Source organism: Camarhynchus parvulus, chromosome 20 (assembly GCF_901933205.1).
Source record: "Camarhynchus parvulus chromosome 20, STF_HiC, whole genome shotgun sequence".
Classification (NCBI taxonomy): Eukaryota; Metazoa; Chordata; class Aves; order Passeriformes; family Thraupidae; genus Camarhynchus; species Camarhynchus parvulus.
The window spans coordinates 7470292-7482887 of record NC_044590.1 but is presented as its reverse complement, the minus strand read 5'-3'; positions in this window follow the sequence as shown (position 1 = coordinate 7482887).

The window sequence follows — 12596 nt, the reverse complement described above, 5'->3', positions numbered from 1 at the left end:
CAAAGGGACAGCGTCTGCAGGGGCCTGCTGTTAACAAAGTCACCGATAGCATGGAAATACAGCTGAACTAAACAGCTCCATCACCACTATTTTGAGCAACTTTTATATAGAGAGAAGCACTCTGGAGGTTTACTCAGAGCAGAGAGTCTGAATAAAAAAACCTGACTCCCTTATTGGCCATGTGAAATTAGTCAGATGGAAATGAGGAGCTGGGAATCTTTGAGCTTGCGCCGTGCAGCTCAGTATAAATATTCTCATTGAATTATGACACTTTGCAGGCCTCACACACAGAATCAAGGTCATTGGCAGCAGTCAGCAGGAGAGCTCTGCTCCTTCAGCTTTGCTATTTCAGGATGCAATTGGTTTTTCTCTTCCAGCAGAAGTTATGGTAAGCAGGGGCAGGCTGGGCTGTCAGAGGAGGGATGGCCATGGGCAGTAGGAGCATTGCTGCACGTGAAATGTGCTGTGTGTGAAACTCTGGTAACATCAGCACCCTGCAAATCCTTCCCTCCTGTTGTCCATTTCTTCCCAGGAACCACGAGCATCCTGTCACTCACACAGAATTCCCCACGTGCCTCTGACACAGGGCCCTCCTCAGCCACCGGTGAAGAGGAAACTTCTGGAAGCCACTGGTGAGGAAACCCCAGCACTGAGGGGTGATGGTGCTGCCTTGACAGAGTGTCAGTGACAGCAGCACTGCACCTCCAAACCAGTGAAGGGCACAGGTTTGGCTGCCAAACACAGCTCACACACAGGAATCCAGCCCTGCTCCTGCACTGTGAGCTGGAACACTCTCAGAAACACAGGCTGTTTTCCTGGGGGCTGAAGCAAATACACATTTTCCACCAGTTGCCTCTATTTTTTCAAGAATAGCTAAGACAAGCAAGGGCAAAGCAGCGCCCTGTGGCAGAGCAGGATCCAAGGCTCCCCTCTGCAGCATTCCACACAAACAAAGGTGAAACACCTGCTGCCTCACCCAGGTGAGTGGGCATTAGGGACATAACACAGCAAACCCCATGGCAGTGCCTGTTTGTCCCTCTGCAATACAGCGGCAATTTCAGAGCCACAAGATTCTCACTTGTTTTTGTCAAGCCCTGATGCAAGGAGATAAGACATCTTGAGACTTAATCTTTTTTTTTTTTTTTAAGTAACAGTCTCCAGCATCTTTTCAAACCAGTAGGAACCATCCCTACAGATGTCACGGCCCCATTACTGAGCATGACCCCGATTGCCTTTGTGCAAAGGAGCAGCTCTGAATTCAGAGGCTTTGGGCAGCCTCTCCCCAGCCCTCCTGCTTGGCCAGCAGCAGATCTCTGCTGTGCACCACGGCTGGGTGGTTGCAGGGCTCCCAGCTGCCGCACAGCTGAGAAAATCAAACTAATATTATTAAGTTAACACCAGCCCTGGGTGCCTCCACCAGCGATCAAAGCCACCTTCGGCTTCACCGACACGCAGTGACTTGTAAAAGGCTGAGCTGAAACAGTATTTCACGGCTTGAATTGCTTCAAATCCCCCAGGAACAAGTGTCAGGGCTTTCAATAGCTATAGTGCTAATAATAAAACAGGGACCTCTTCCAGTATCACAGCACAAACAGTAGTTATTTCTCTCTCAAAGCTTTGATTCCTAAAACCTTTCTTACATTCAGCTTGACATCAAAACACCCATCTCATTCACTCAGACTGTCACAGGAGAGTTGTGTGCTGCTATTAGAAATAGCCCTGAGGTGAATTAAGAACAGTCTGTAATGATGTTCCACTACAGCAACTTTATTTCTACCAAACCAAATAAATGAGCAATATTTTATCTGATGTGTCTTGGCTCAGCAGAGAACGGCAGCTGCTCCCCTTATGATTTATTGAATGTATGTTTTCTAAATAGCCAAAGCTGGTCTCTGAAGCCAGCCACCAAATCTCCCATTCCTAACAGCCCAGCAGAGATAGGAGAGGGACATTCAAGTTCTGCATTGTGGCAAGTTTGGATATTAACTCTGTTATTTGTAATTTTCCCCCTATAAACAAAATGCACAAACCAGAAGTTGTATTTAAAAAAAATCTATAAATATTGATGCAGCAGCTGGCAGCAGATACAGGGCACAGACAAAACTCTTCCTATCCAGCTGCAGAAACAACAGAGACCAGCACAGTCAGGGGAGATTTGGATGTTCTGGGTGCTGCCAGGAGACTGGGATGGGGGAAAGGAAAGGGTGGGGGGGTTATGGAAAGATGGAATGTCTTTGGGAATGGCACAGGCAGCACATCCCAGCACTGCAGACACCCCAGGGTACAGTGGGTCCCTGCAGCCATCACCCCAGAGCAGCACCACGGTGAGGTGAGCAGGAAGAGAAGCAAAATCAAACAATCACAGAGGCATCAGCCCTCCAGCAAACAGGACCGTGGCAGCCACAGCTGAAGTGGGATTTGAGGCTTCTGGAAAACTGGCAGGAGGAAATGGATGTTCACATCAGCAATTAAAACGTGGGATATTCTGCCAGAGGGCATCTCCTAAGCCAAGTTGATGAGATGCAAAAGAGGTCTGGACATTCACAGGGACACTAAGGACACAGGGAAGCATTGCAGGGGCAGCAACACATTTCATGGAGGTGACACTTCAGGGGGCTCTGCTCCCAGACTCCAACACCAGAACAGGGAGGGGAGGCAGGGGTGTTTTAACACGTGCTGCAAAGTGCTGGTGCCTCAGAAGGGCCTGAGAGCAAGAGCTGCCAGCGAGGAGTGACAGTCCCAAGGGACAGAGATGATCCATTCAGGGTGTTTTCATTCTTTTAATGCCAGAGCAAAGGGAAAGCTGATGAGGGCAGAGAAAAATCCTGACCAGGCAGCAGCAAGTGCCTGGTGTGGGCCCTGCTGGGATTCCCACCCTGAGAGAGGAAAAATGCCCCAGTATTTATAGCCTGAGGAATGCCAAGCACTTCATTCCACACAGTGGCTGAATGTTTGCTCCAGCAGCAGAACCAGGAGCAGCAGTCTCCAGGGATAAGGGAGGGAAGGGCCTCCAGACCGTTCTGGGAGGATACCAGTCCCAGGAGCTCCCATCTGTGGAATTGCTGATTAAACACACCCAGGCTGGGGGAAAGCTCCAGAGCACTGCTTTGTTGGTGTTAGTCAGCACATCAGCCCTGTCTGATGAAACAGGGAAGCCTTAAGGGAAAACAGCTTAAAACCTTCTCAAAAAGCTCACAAAGGCTTGTCCTGATGCCAGTTCAAGTCCCTGTCAGCAGATTCCCAAACCAAAGCAGCCTTTGATGCCAGCTGGGCACACATTCCCCACAATATTTCACTCAAAGGCTATAAAAACAACAACAAAATAATTTCTCTGATACTTTGCCCTTGACTAATGTGCACTTACTGAAATAAATAACCACCTGGTCTTGCCATTGAAGAGCAGCACAAACATTGCCACAAGCAGATTATTGACCAGAAATGCAGAAGCCAAGTTATAAACAGGTTCCTAATTCAATAAACAGAACTGTGAAGCATTTCCAAACAGACCATACAAACCTCACTCTACCTGCCTCCAACAAAGGAAGTCAAATATCTATTTATGAGATTCTAACTCCCTATTTTCTATGCCATTCAGCACAAAGAAGAAAAAAAAGAATCAAGATAAAGAGAGGGCATATTTTAGCTGTTCAGGATTTATTCATTCAATTTACATTTGAATCAATTATCCAGGCAAAGCTCGAACGCTGCCAACGTGATTCAGGTGGCTGAACACACATCATAAATAGTGCAGCATTCAAGTCATATAATCCATGCCTGCCATTCCTGGATGGCTCCATAAGCAGCAAGAATATCCCGACTCACAGCGTGCCATTATTGCCAAGTAGGAGCGTGCTTGGCTACAGCTTGGAACAGATCCTCTGAAACCTCCCAGACAAAGCCCTGGCTAGCATCCAGCCCAGTGGATTAGGGACAAACCCCTGGAAGGCTGGGCCAAGCCCCCAGCTCGGGCAGGACTGAGCAGGGCAGGGCAGGGACCCACCTGGCTGGGCTTTTTGGACATTTGTCACTTGAGGAGCGCTGAGGTCACTGATGGCTCCTGGGCTGGGAGAGCCCCTGGATCCTGCTGTGTCCACAGAGCTGCCTCTTGCAGGTTGTGGCAACTCACACTCCACCTCAGGATTCCCTTTTTCTGGCTGTAGCTGTGGCACACAATGCATCTGTCTGAGAAAAACAGATGAGAAGACCCAGCTCATTTCACAAGCAGAGAGTGGAGCCGCTCCTCTGCTCAGCTTTTCTCCCGCGGAACATTTCTGCGCTGCAATAGAGTTTAGCTTTGCACAAATGCAAGAAAGGAGACAAAGAATTATGAAGCCATGTATCCCATTAGCATCCAAATGCAGCTGTGGAGGCAAGGGGTTTTTCTGGAGATAAGGTGGTTTTGAAACAGTACTAGGAGGAGGAAAAATTTCCTTTATGAAACACATTTTTCACAGACCTGAAATCCACAGCGCATTATAAAACTGGATTTGTTGCTGTTGTTTTTATTTTACAGCATTAATCACTAAAGGCTTGCTTAGGTGGGCAGGAAAAATCCATTTCCCATTGTATTAACTTCACACAATTTAAGAAGCCTTTCAAGGCCCACATAATGCAAGTAAGCATGCCCAAGTCTGGCTGGTCCTGCCCTGGCTGGGCACACAGATGCTGGAAGCATGAGAGTGGACATGCCAGACACCCCAGAGGTGGAGAGCACTTAAATCCTGGAGATCCATCACCCATCACTTGATTTGAAGCCTGTAGGAAATGAGCTTTCCCAGAATACCATTTCCTCTGGGATAAATAATGAGGAGATTCTCCCTCCATCCCAGAGGATTACCTGTGCCAGGGAGGCAGCAAATGCCCTCAGATCCTGAGTGCTGGCATCTCTCCACCTTTGAGATTCTGAGAATTAACAGACACCAAGACTTCACTCATCTGGCCTCCCCAGCCTCACGTCAAGGTTTCATGAGGACAAGTGCACAGGGTGAAGGGAAGAGCCAGAAAGATTCACTGAAGACATTTAACAAAACTCTTTAGTATTTGCTAAAGCAGATGTGCAGTTACAACACAGAACACTTACCCCAGTGACAACAGACTGCCTTTAGTCAATTCTTAGTGAAATTATCTTATTTCAATGTGGAGAAACAGATGGATTTGGTGCATCATCTGGAGATAAACAGACCTGGGTCAGGTGTAGGCAGAAACACACATCAGAGCTTTGGAATTTTACTGCTCACTCCCCCAGACAACTACATTTTCATACAATATACATAAACATTGTTTTGGCACATGAACAGCACATTCTAAGAGCCAAACTGATGGTTATGTATATGCAAGGTTCCTAATGCCCAGCCTGACTTTTAGGAATCAACAGAATACAATATGCAATTGCTCCAGCAAAGAACAGGCACTTGGACGGCTTCAAAAGGGAAATTTAAAAAAGAAAAACAACCAAAACCAACCAAAAAAAAAATAAAAAAGAAAAAAAAAAGAAGTCTTGGCTTGTATAATTTCAATTTTGTATAAGGAGCAGTCAGGGAAGAAAACAGCCCTGTGGACTTGCAATTGATTTCCAGAACAAAAGCTCCCAAGGGATCTTGAGGGAGGTTGATCTCAAAAACAAAAGATGACCTTCTAGGCCAGTCACAAGAACACATCGCTGCAATCCTCGCCTCTCATCCAGCGGGAAGGAGAGCTGTGCAGGAAGGCTTTGCACGTTATCATTACCACGTTAGCAGGAGCTGGTGTGGAAGCAGTTCTGGCGTTGTCACCGCTTTGTCCCCTGCCTGCCCCAGCCTCTGGGAGCGGCTCTCACTCAGCTCCTCGCAGAAAATGCCAGGAAAATGTTGGGAATCTTCAGCCTCAGACAGGCACTGAGCTCACACTCGCCTCCCCAGGCATTTCAGAGCAGTAATTACAGGTGGCTTGGGCACACACATGCTTCCCCCTTCCTGAAACGCAATTACAGCTGCGGAGAAACAGGAGGAGATTTATGGAGGGAGCACCAGAAGAATCAATATATCAGCCCAGGTGGAAGACCATGATTTTGAGCTGCTGCTGAACTACACTAAAGCACCTAAATTAACTTAATTACGTGTCAAAACATGTTTACTTGATATATAAGAGATATTTGTTTAAAAAACCTCTCAGTTCAGTTTAAAAAAGCAGGCTCGGCTCTCAATCAACGTAGCTCCTCCAATCAACTTTTAAAGACTCCATGTACCATGAGACCCAGACATTTTATAGCTCATCTCAAAGTTATATTTAGATAACAGGCATTCAGCAATTTACAGACAAAATCAAATCAGAAATATCAGCCAACTGATTCAAGAGAAAATAAGGAGGCAGTCTAGGATGAAAGCTAACCTTTACATGCCCAAGCTTCAGTACTGCCACAATTAGTTGTTCACAGGTCTGGAGGCTGACAGCCATTTTGGAAGACTTTTTTTATATATATATATATATATATATGTGTGGGTGTGGGTGTGTGTATGTATATATATTTTATATATGTATGTGCATATATATATTTATATTTTAATCTATTTTAATATATGTATATTAATATATGCATATAAATATATTTATATGTGTTTATTTATATATATTTACTTATATATGTATATATTTTTTTATTTTAATATATGTATATGAATGTACATATATATATCTCTATGTTTATATATATCTATGTATATATATAAAGAACTTCGTCCATTCCCTCCTTCCTCCTTTTCCATAAGTTTTTCACGTTAGAGCAGCATTTCAAAACACAGTAACTTGTCTAAACAATTAGGGAACCCTGCAGCATGGAAGGCTCTGTCCTGAGGCTGGTGACAGGTGTGAGTGCAGCTGGATCAGGCACATTGCAAATGGGGTGCCCACACCACTGCAGCCCATAACAAACACCCCAAGAGGTCAGGAAAGCACCAGGGCACCTCCCCACCAGCATCACCAGCGACACAAGGACATCTGAATGGAAGCATCCTTTACAATTTCTATGCTACAGCAGCTCCTGTGTCCAGTGGAGAAGCAGCTGGAAACATGAGAAAGTTATTGCATTTCAGGCTCAGAGATTTAAGCCAAGTCAGGGAGGAACCCAGGCCTAATTGTTTTCCTTTCAGAGGCGGCAGGGTGCCACCCGTGCTGCCACACATGGTTTCAGAGGGGCTGTTATTCATTAGCAGTGCAGACTGAGTGGAGATCTCTCCTGCTGCAGAGCTGGGGCACCGAGGGTGACACCCTGCTCAAACACAGGCTGCCCAGGAGGGCTCAGGCTGTGACACACCTACAGCTCCCATCAGGACCCTCCTGATGCAGCCTGGCTTGTGACAGTGTCACAGCCAGGGAGACAAACCAGCTCCTGCCCTCTTTCAGTGGAGGCTTTGTAAAAGGTGTCTCAGGAGCATCCATGGCTGCATCACGGAGCTGAGTGAGGAAAACCCCTCTTCTCCTCCTCTTGGCCCCAGGGGAATGGCATCAGAAACGAGCTGTGCCTGGCTTTGGACCTTACACGGGATGTCGGTGCTGCCACACTTGCATCAACACTGCTGCAGAAAGTGAAACTGCTGTGGAACAAAACAAACCATTAGCAGACAAGAGCAATCAGAGAAATCATCAGGAGACGACTGGAACCCAATTCAGTGTTCTGAAGTGCAGCCTCAGATGGGCACTGCTCCTCTCCCCGAGCAGGGGGCACACAAAGCACGCCGGGCTCTGTTTCTGGGCCCTCATGGCCAGCCAAGGTCACAGCCAAAAAGTCTGGTCCAAATCCTTGCCCAGAGCCTGCTGCTGAGCCCAGGCTCTGGATCCAGCCTCACCAGCACTGCCAGTGGGTGTTCCTGAGGTGCCACAGCTGGATCCCAGCTTTCCTCTAGAATAACCACCCAACATCCATGTTTTCAGGGACTGAAACAGTTCACAGGGCTGCCCTGAGCTGCTATTTGAGGCACGCATTTAAGTCTCTATTTTTACTTAACACGCTCCAGTCTGTACAGGGAACACTCCCTTCTGAAGGGAGAAAGCCAGAGCTCCTTCCCTGAGACACCTAAACCAAAATCCAGCTCTGGCAGGAGCTGCTCACAGAGCAGCCACCCAAGGGACACTCAGGGTGTGTAAAACCCAACCCACCATGCTCCTCTGCAGCTGTTACATCATGTGCTGCGTGATTCTCAACTCCCCAAATCATGAAGGGAAGATCATGATGTACAAAACATTTATAATAATATAGTTACCATTATAGGGTGCTACAGACCTCACCCTGTTGCTTTATTCTTACCTCTGAGGATGAGAAAATGTGTTTAGTGCTGGGAAGATGAGTGATAAGATACAAACAGCCCCACAGTACAATTAGGAACATAAAAAGATCAGAAAAGTGCCCTAAAATGTTAGGAAAAGTAGAATGCAAGGCCCATGAGCTAATGCACCTTCCCAGAGGCACCTCTTGGGCCCCCCTTCCTCCAGGCAAAGGCCAAGGTCACCTGCAAACGTCCCCAGCTGCACCACCAAGCCAAAGTCCTGTCCTCTCCCACTAGAATGAGCCAATAAACACGAATTAATAAAAAAACAAAGCACACTACACAGCATTGTTCCACCACTGGTGTTTACCTTTGTGCTCAACACAAGTAAAGCTCAGGCTTACAAAAAGCAACATGAATTTCTTGTTAAAGCAGTTACAGACATCCTTTTATTTATTTCCTTACAACCACAGAGACAACTCTGGCTCTCGAGGTGACCTCCTGGCCCCCAAAAGCTGCACCTCTGTGCCTGCCTGAGGGAGCTGCTCCCCTTTCCCCTGCTCTGCGCCTTTTTAAGCTGCAATCCGAGCCTTGCTGGTGCTGGCAGAAATGATGAAGTGGAAGCTGACACATGTTTAAGCTTTCCTAATTATCCCCCGTGGCCCACTAAGTATAATTACCAAATAATGCCTGGGAGCACAACTGCATCCTTGGCAATTAGGGGGATGGCACAGGAGGGCCACCAGCCCTCCCAGCAGCTCCGGCTGCGGGTCCCTGGCCAGCCACGTCCTCCCTGCATTGGCAGGACAGCACCCAACATTCCTCCTTCCTCTAACCAGAGCAGCTCCTTGGGATTTTAGGCCATGAAAATAACAAACTGCCAGCACTGCAAGGATCAAGTGCTCAGAGGAAGGATGATGAGCCTGTACAAATGGTTTATTTGCGCTTCACTCCAGCTGCTCCTCTGCACAAATTCATCTGGCCAGGTCTGGTCTGTCGCTATAGGACACGAAAGAACACAAACACACCACTGTTCTTAAGGTGAAGGAAAAAAGGGCAGTTTTATTTCTGACTACAATATTTATAGTTTTACAAAAGTGACAGCGGATTGGAGGGTGACAGTGCCACCTCTCCAATGACACTGGTCAAACCAACAGTCCATCAACTCTCTCTTCCTCTACAAAGGAATGCAAACCAATGAGTTATTTACAGAAAGTGTGTGAGAAGGCTCACTACAAGAATGTCAACATCAGAAGGCTTAGAAAATCTTAAAAAACCAGGGTGACACTGGTCCCCACTGCCCTGAGTTTCACCTGTGGGTCTCATCCCTCAGATCCTTTGGCTCCATCCTGCTCCAGAGCCAGTGCCATGAGATGGAGCTGTGGCAGACAACCACCCTCAACAGCCACAGAACCAAAATTAAGAAGGGCACAATGCCAGAGAGAACTGCAGAGGAGATTTCAGCCGCTGATAAAAATAACAAAGTTCCTGCATCCTTCTCTTACTCTCAGATCTCTGCTCTTTCCAGCAATCCTGTGCCTGGCCTCCACAGAATTCCTTCTCAGACAAGAGGCAGAGTCATGCCTGCACATCTCTGAGCAACCTGCTCAGCCAGTTCTCAATGAGTTCTGCTTTTAAATCATCTGTTTTGAGAAATGGCTCTGCTTTCACTGGGAGCATGGAACGCCCACGCCAGGCACCCGAAAACCCAGCCAGGAGTGGGTAAAGCTGCAGTCCGGGAATGGTCTGCTGTGCTGGGGGCTCCAGGAACCTGCCCCACCTGCACCCTGGGCTCAGCAGCCAGGTCAGGGTGTGTTCACCAACAGCTGCAGCGACTGTAAACACGAATATTGGCTGTAAGTACTCCTGGTTAAAAATTACAGCGTGAGCTGACAAGATTTGCAGCGTTTTCACACTGATTTTAATTGTATTTTGGCCAGTCTGAAGTTAATTTTTATTTGCTCCAAAATGTGTCTGCCTCTAAGTTGAGGCTGAACCCAGATTTGCTAGCTCATGAGCACAGATCTTGCAAGCTCTTAGGAGATCAAAAGCTAGAGGCCAAAATAACTAACTCTCTGGGGACAAGGCAACTAAAAGTAAGCAGATATAAATATTTATGTATTTCTTTTTTTTTTTTAACCTACTGAGAGGTCTGTTAGGGACCCAGGCATCCTCCCACACTTTCAAATAAGAATATACAGAGTACAAACAAATCACAAGTTAATTATAAACCTGGTCACAGCAGCTAAAAAAACACTGCAGGGTAAATATCTGCTCAGGTGAGATAATTCTGCCACAGAACCAATGTCCTGCTCCACAAAAGGCCAGCTCCTATTAACAGGTGGGATTTCCATGGGGTTGGACCTGCCTCTCTTTCCAGGAGCTTCCACCCCCTGACATCACAACTGCTGCTGAAGTAATGAAAAGCCTGAGACTTTTTGTATACAAAATGTGTGATATGTTCTTCAAGTGACCCTCCAGGATCTCAGGAGCTCTGAAGGGATGAAATCCAACCACTGGCAATCTGCTGAACAGATAAAATAAAATTAATTCATTAAGATTTTCTCTAAGGACAAACTCAATGATTTATGGGGATTCTTGACACTTTACCCTTTGCAACTTTAAGAAACAGCAACAAAGTGATCTGCAGGGAGAAAAAAAAATTAAAAATAAAAATGAGGACTTTGAACACCTCAGCTGTGGACAGCAATATCAAATGATTTTAGTTCTCAGCAAATATTAGACCAAAAATATTAAATCTCCTCCTGATGGAGCAGGAGCACAGCCTTCCTCAGTGCTGATGATGAGGATGGTCATGCCAGGATTTTGCTCACATGTCTTTTGTAAAATCACCTGGAAGGGAGGACACAGTGACTCATGCACTGTCTGCTCTCCTTCCTCTGTGCCCAGCCGGTGGGCTGAAGCACAGGACCAGCACTTCCCACCTTTTGTACAGCTGCTACTTCACTCCTCAGACTTTTCTGCCAGTTCTGCTCATTTTGTTTTTGTTACAACTTAAAATTTTAGCAGCAGCTCTCTGGGTCTTGAGAGAATCAGCTCTTATCTTGACTTTTTCACCTTCTGCTGGTGGGGTTGTCTGCAAATGTCAGAAACATCATCACATTCCTAAAGCTCCTCCACTTCAAATCACACCCCATGGACCATCACAGTCCTGCTTTTATGTGAAGTACATTCAACATGTTTGAAGTCTGACAGCACTTCTTGAGGGGCATTACTTCTTTTCAAGATTAAGCACAAGAGAATGTCATGCAAAGACAGATTCTGCAGCAACTTTACTGGGATATAAAATAACCAGAATTAGAAAGTTATATTGCTGTCCAAGACAAGGCAGAGAGAGAAGCAAGGACACCAGGAGGTGATGTTTCCCCACTTCTGGAAGGGTTTGTTGCCTTGGAGCAGCATGGAGAAGCAGTCATAGTGCTGGGACAGTGAGCCAGGTTTGGATTGAGCCTGTCCTGGCTCCAGCTCTTACCCAAAGCCCAGAACCCCACTGGGCAATTCCTTCTGGCCTGGGCAGTGCCCTCCTTTGGGCTTTCCATGGCAGGGGAAGCCAAGTCTGCAGCAGGAAAACAGGAAATGGGAGTCTGGCTGGGAGAGCCCACCCAGCACATGTTCACACAAAAACTTTCTGTTCCTTTTGAATGCTTCTCATGGATTCCTCTGGATTCTCAGTAACTGTCTGAGCACTGGAAAGAAGTTGTGTTTCATCATGAAAGCCTCTATTGTTTTTTCCTACTGTTTTTCAGCCTGCTGCATTTAATACCACCCATTGGCTCCAAGAGCACTGAGAGAAACAGAATCCACTACTAAAAGCACTCAGAAAAGTCAAATCCCTTGTTTAGGGGCATGTGTGGCAGGATGGCTGCAGCATTTCCATTGGAGTCAGCTTCTGGTGGCTCCACAGGGAACAGAACAGAGCCATTAGCTCAGCACAGGCTCCACATCCAAGCAAAATTCATCAAAATACCAAAAATACAAACTCCCTGCCTACTTCCTCCAAATCAACTGTTTGGGGAAATGCATGGCAAACAGCAGGATGCATTTGCAAACAACAGCCCCACTCAGGTGCTGGCAATGGCTCTGGAAGCTGGAAGAGATTCTGAACATGTACATCAGAGCATTGAGTCGTGATCCGAGCTTTAATCTAAATTTGTTCCATTGATGTGGCAGGAGATTTGTTCCACACCAGGTTGTTTTTGTTTCAATGTGCAAGTGAGTAGATTTAGCTCATGTTTCAGTCTTCTAGAAGTCAAAATATTTCTTAGAAACGTGGCCCATTCAATTCTGCTTGTTCTTTGCTGCTGGAACACTATTAACATGCATGCTGCTTTTATTTGG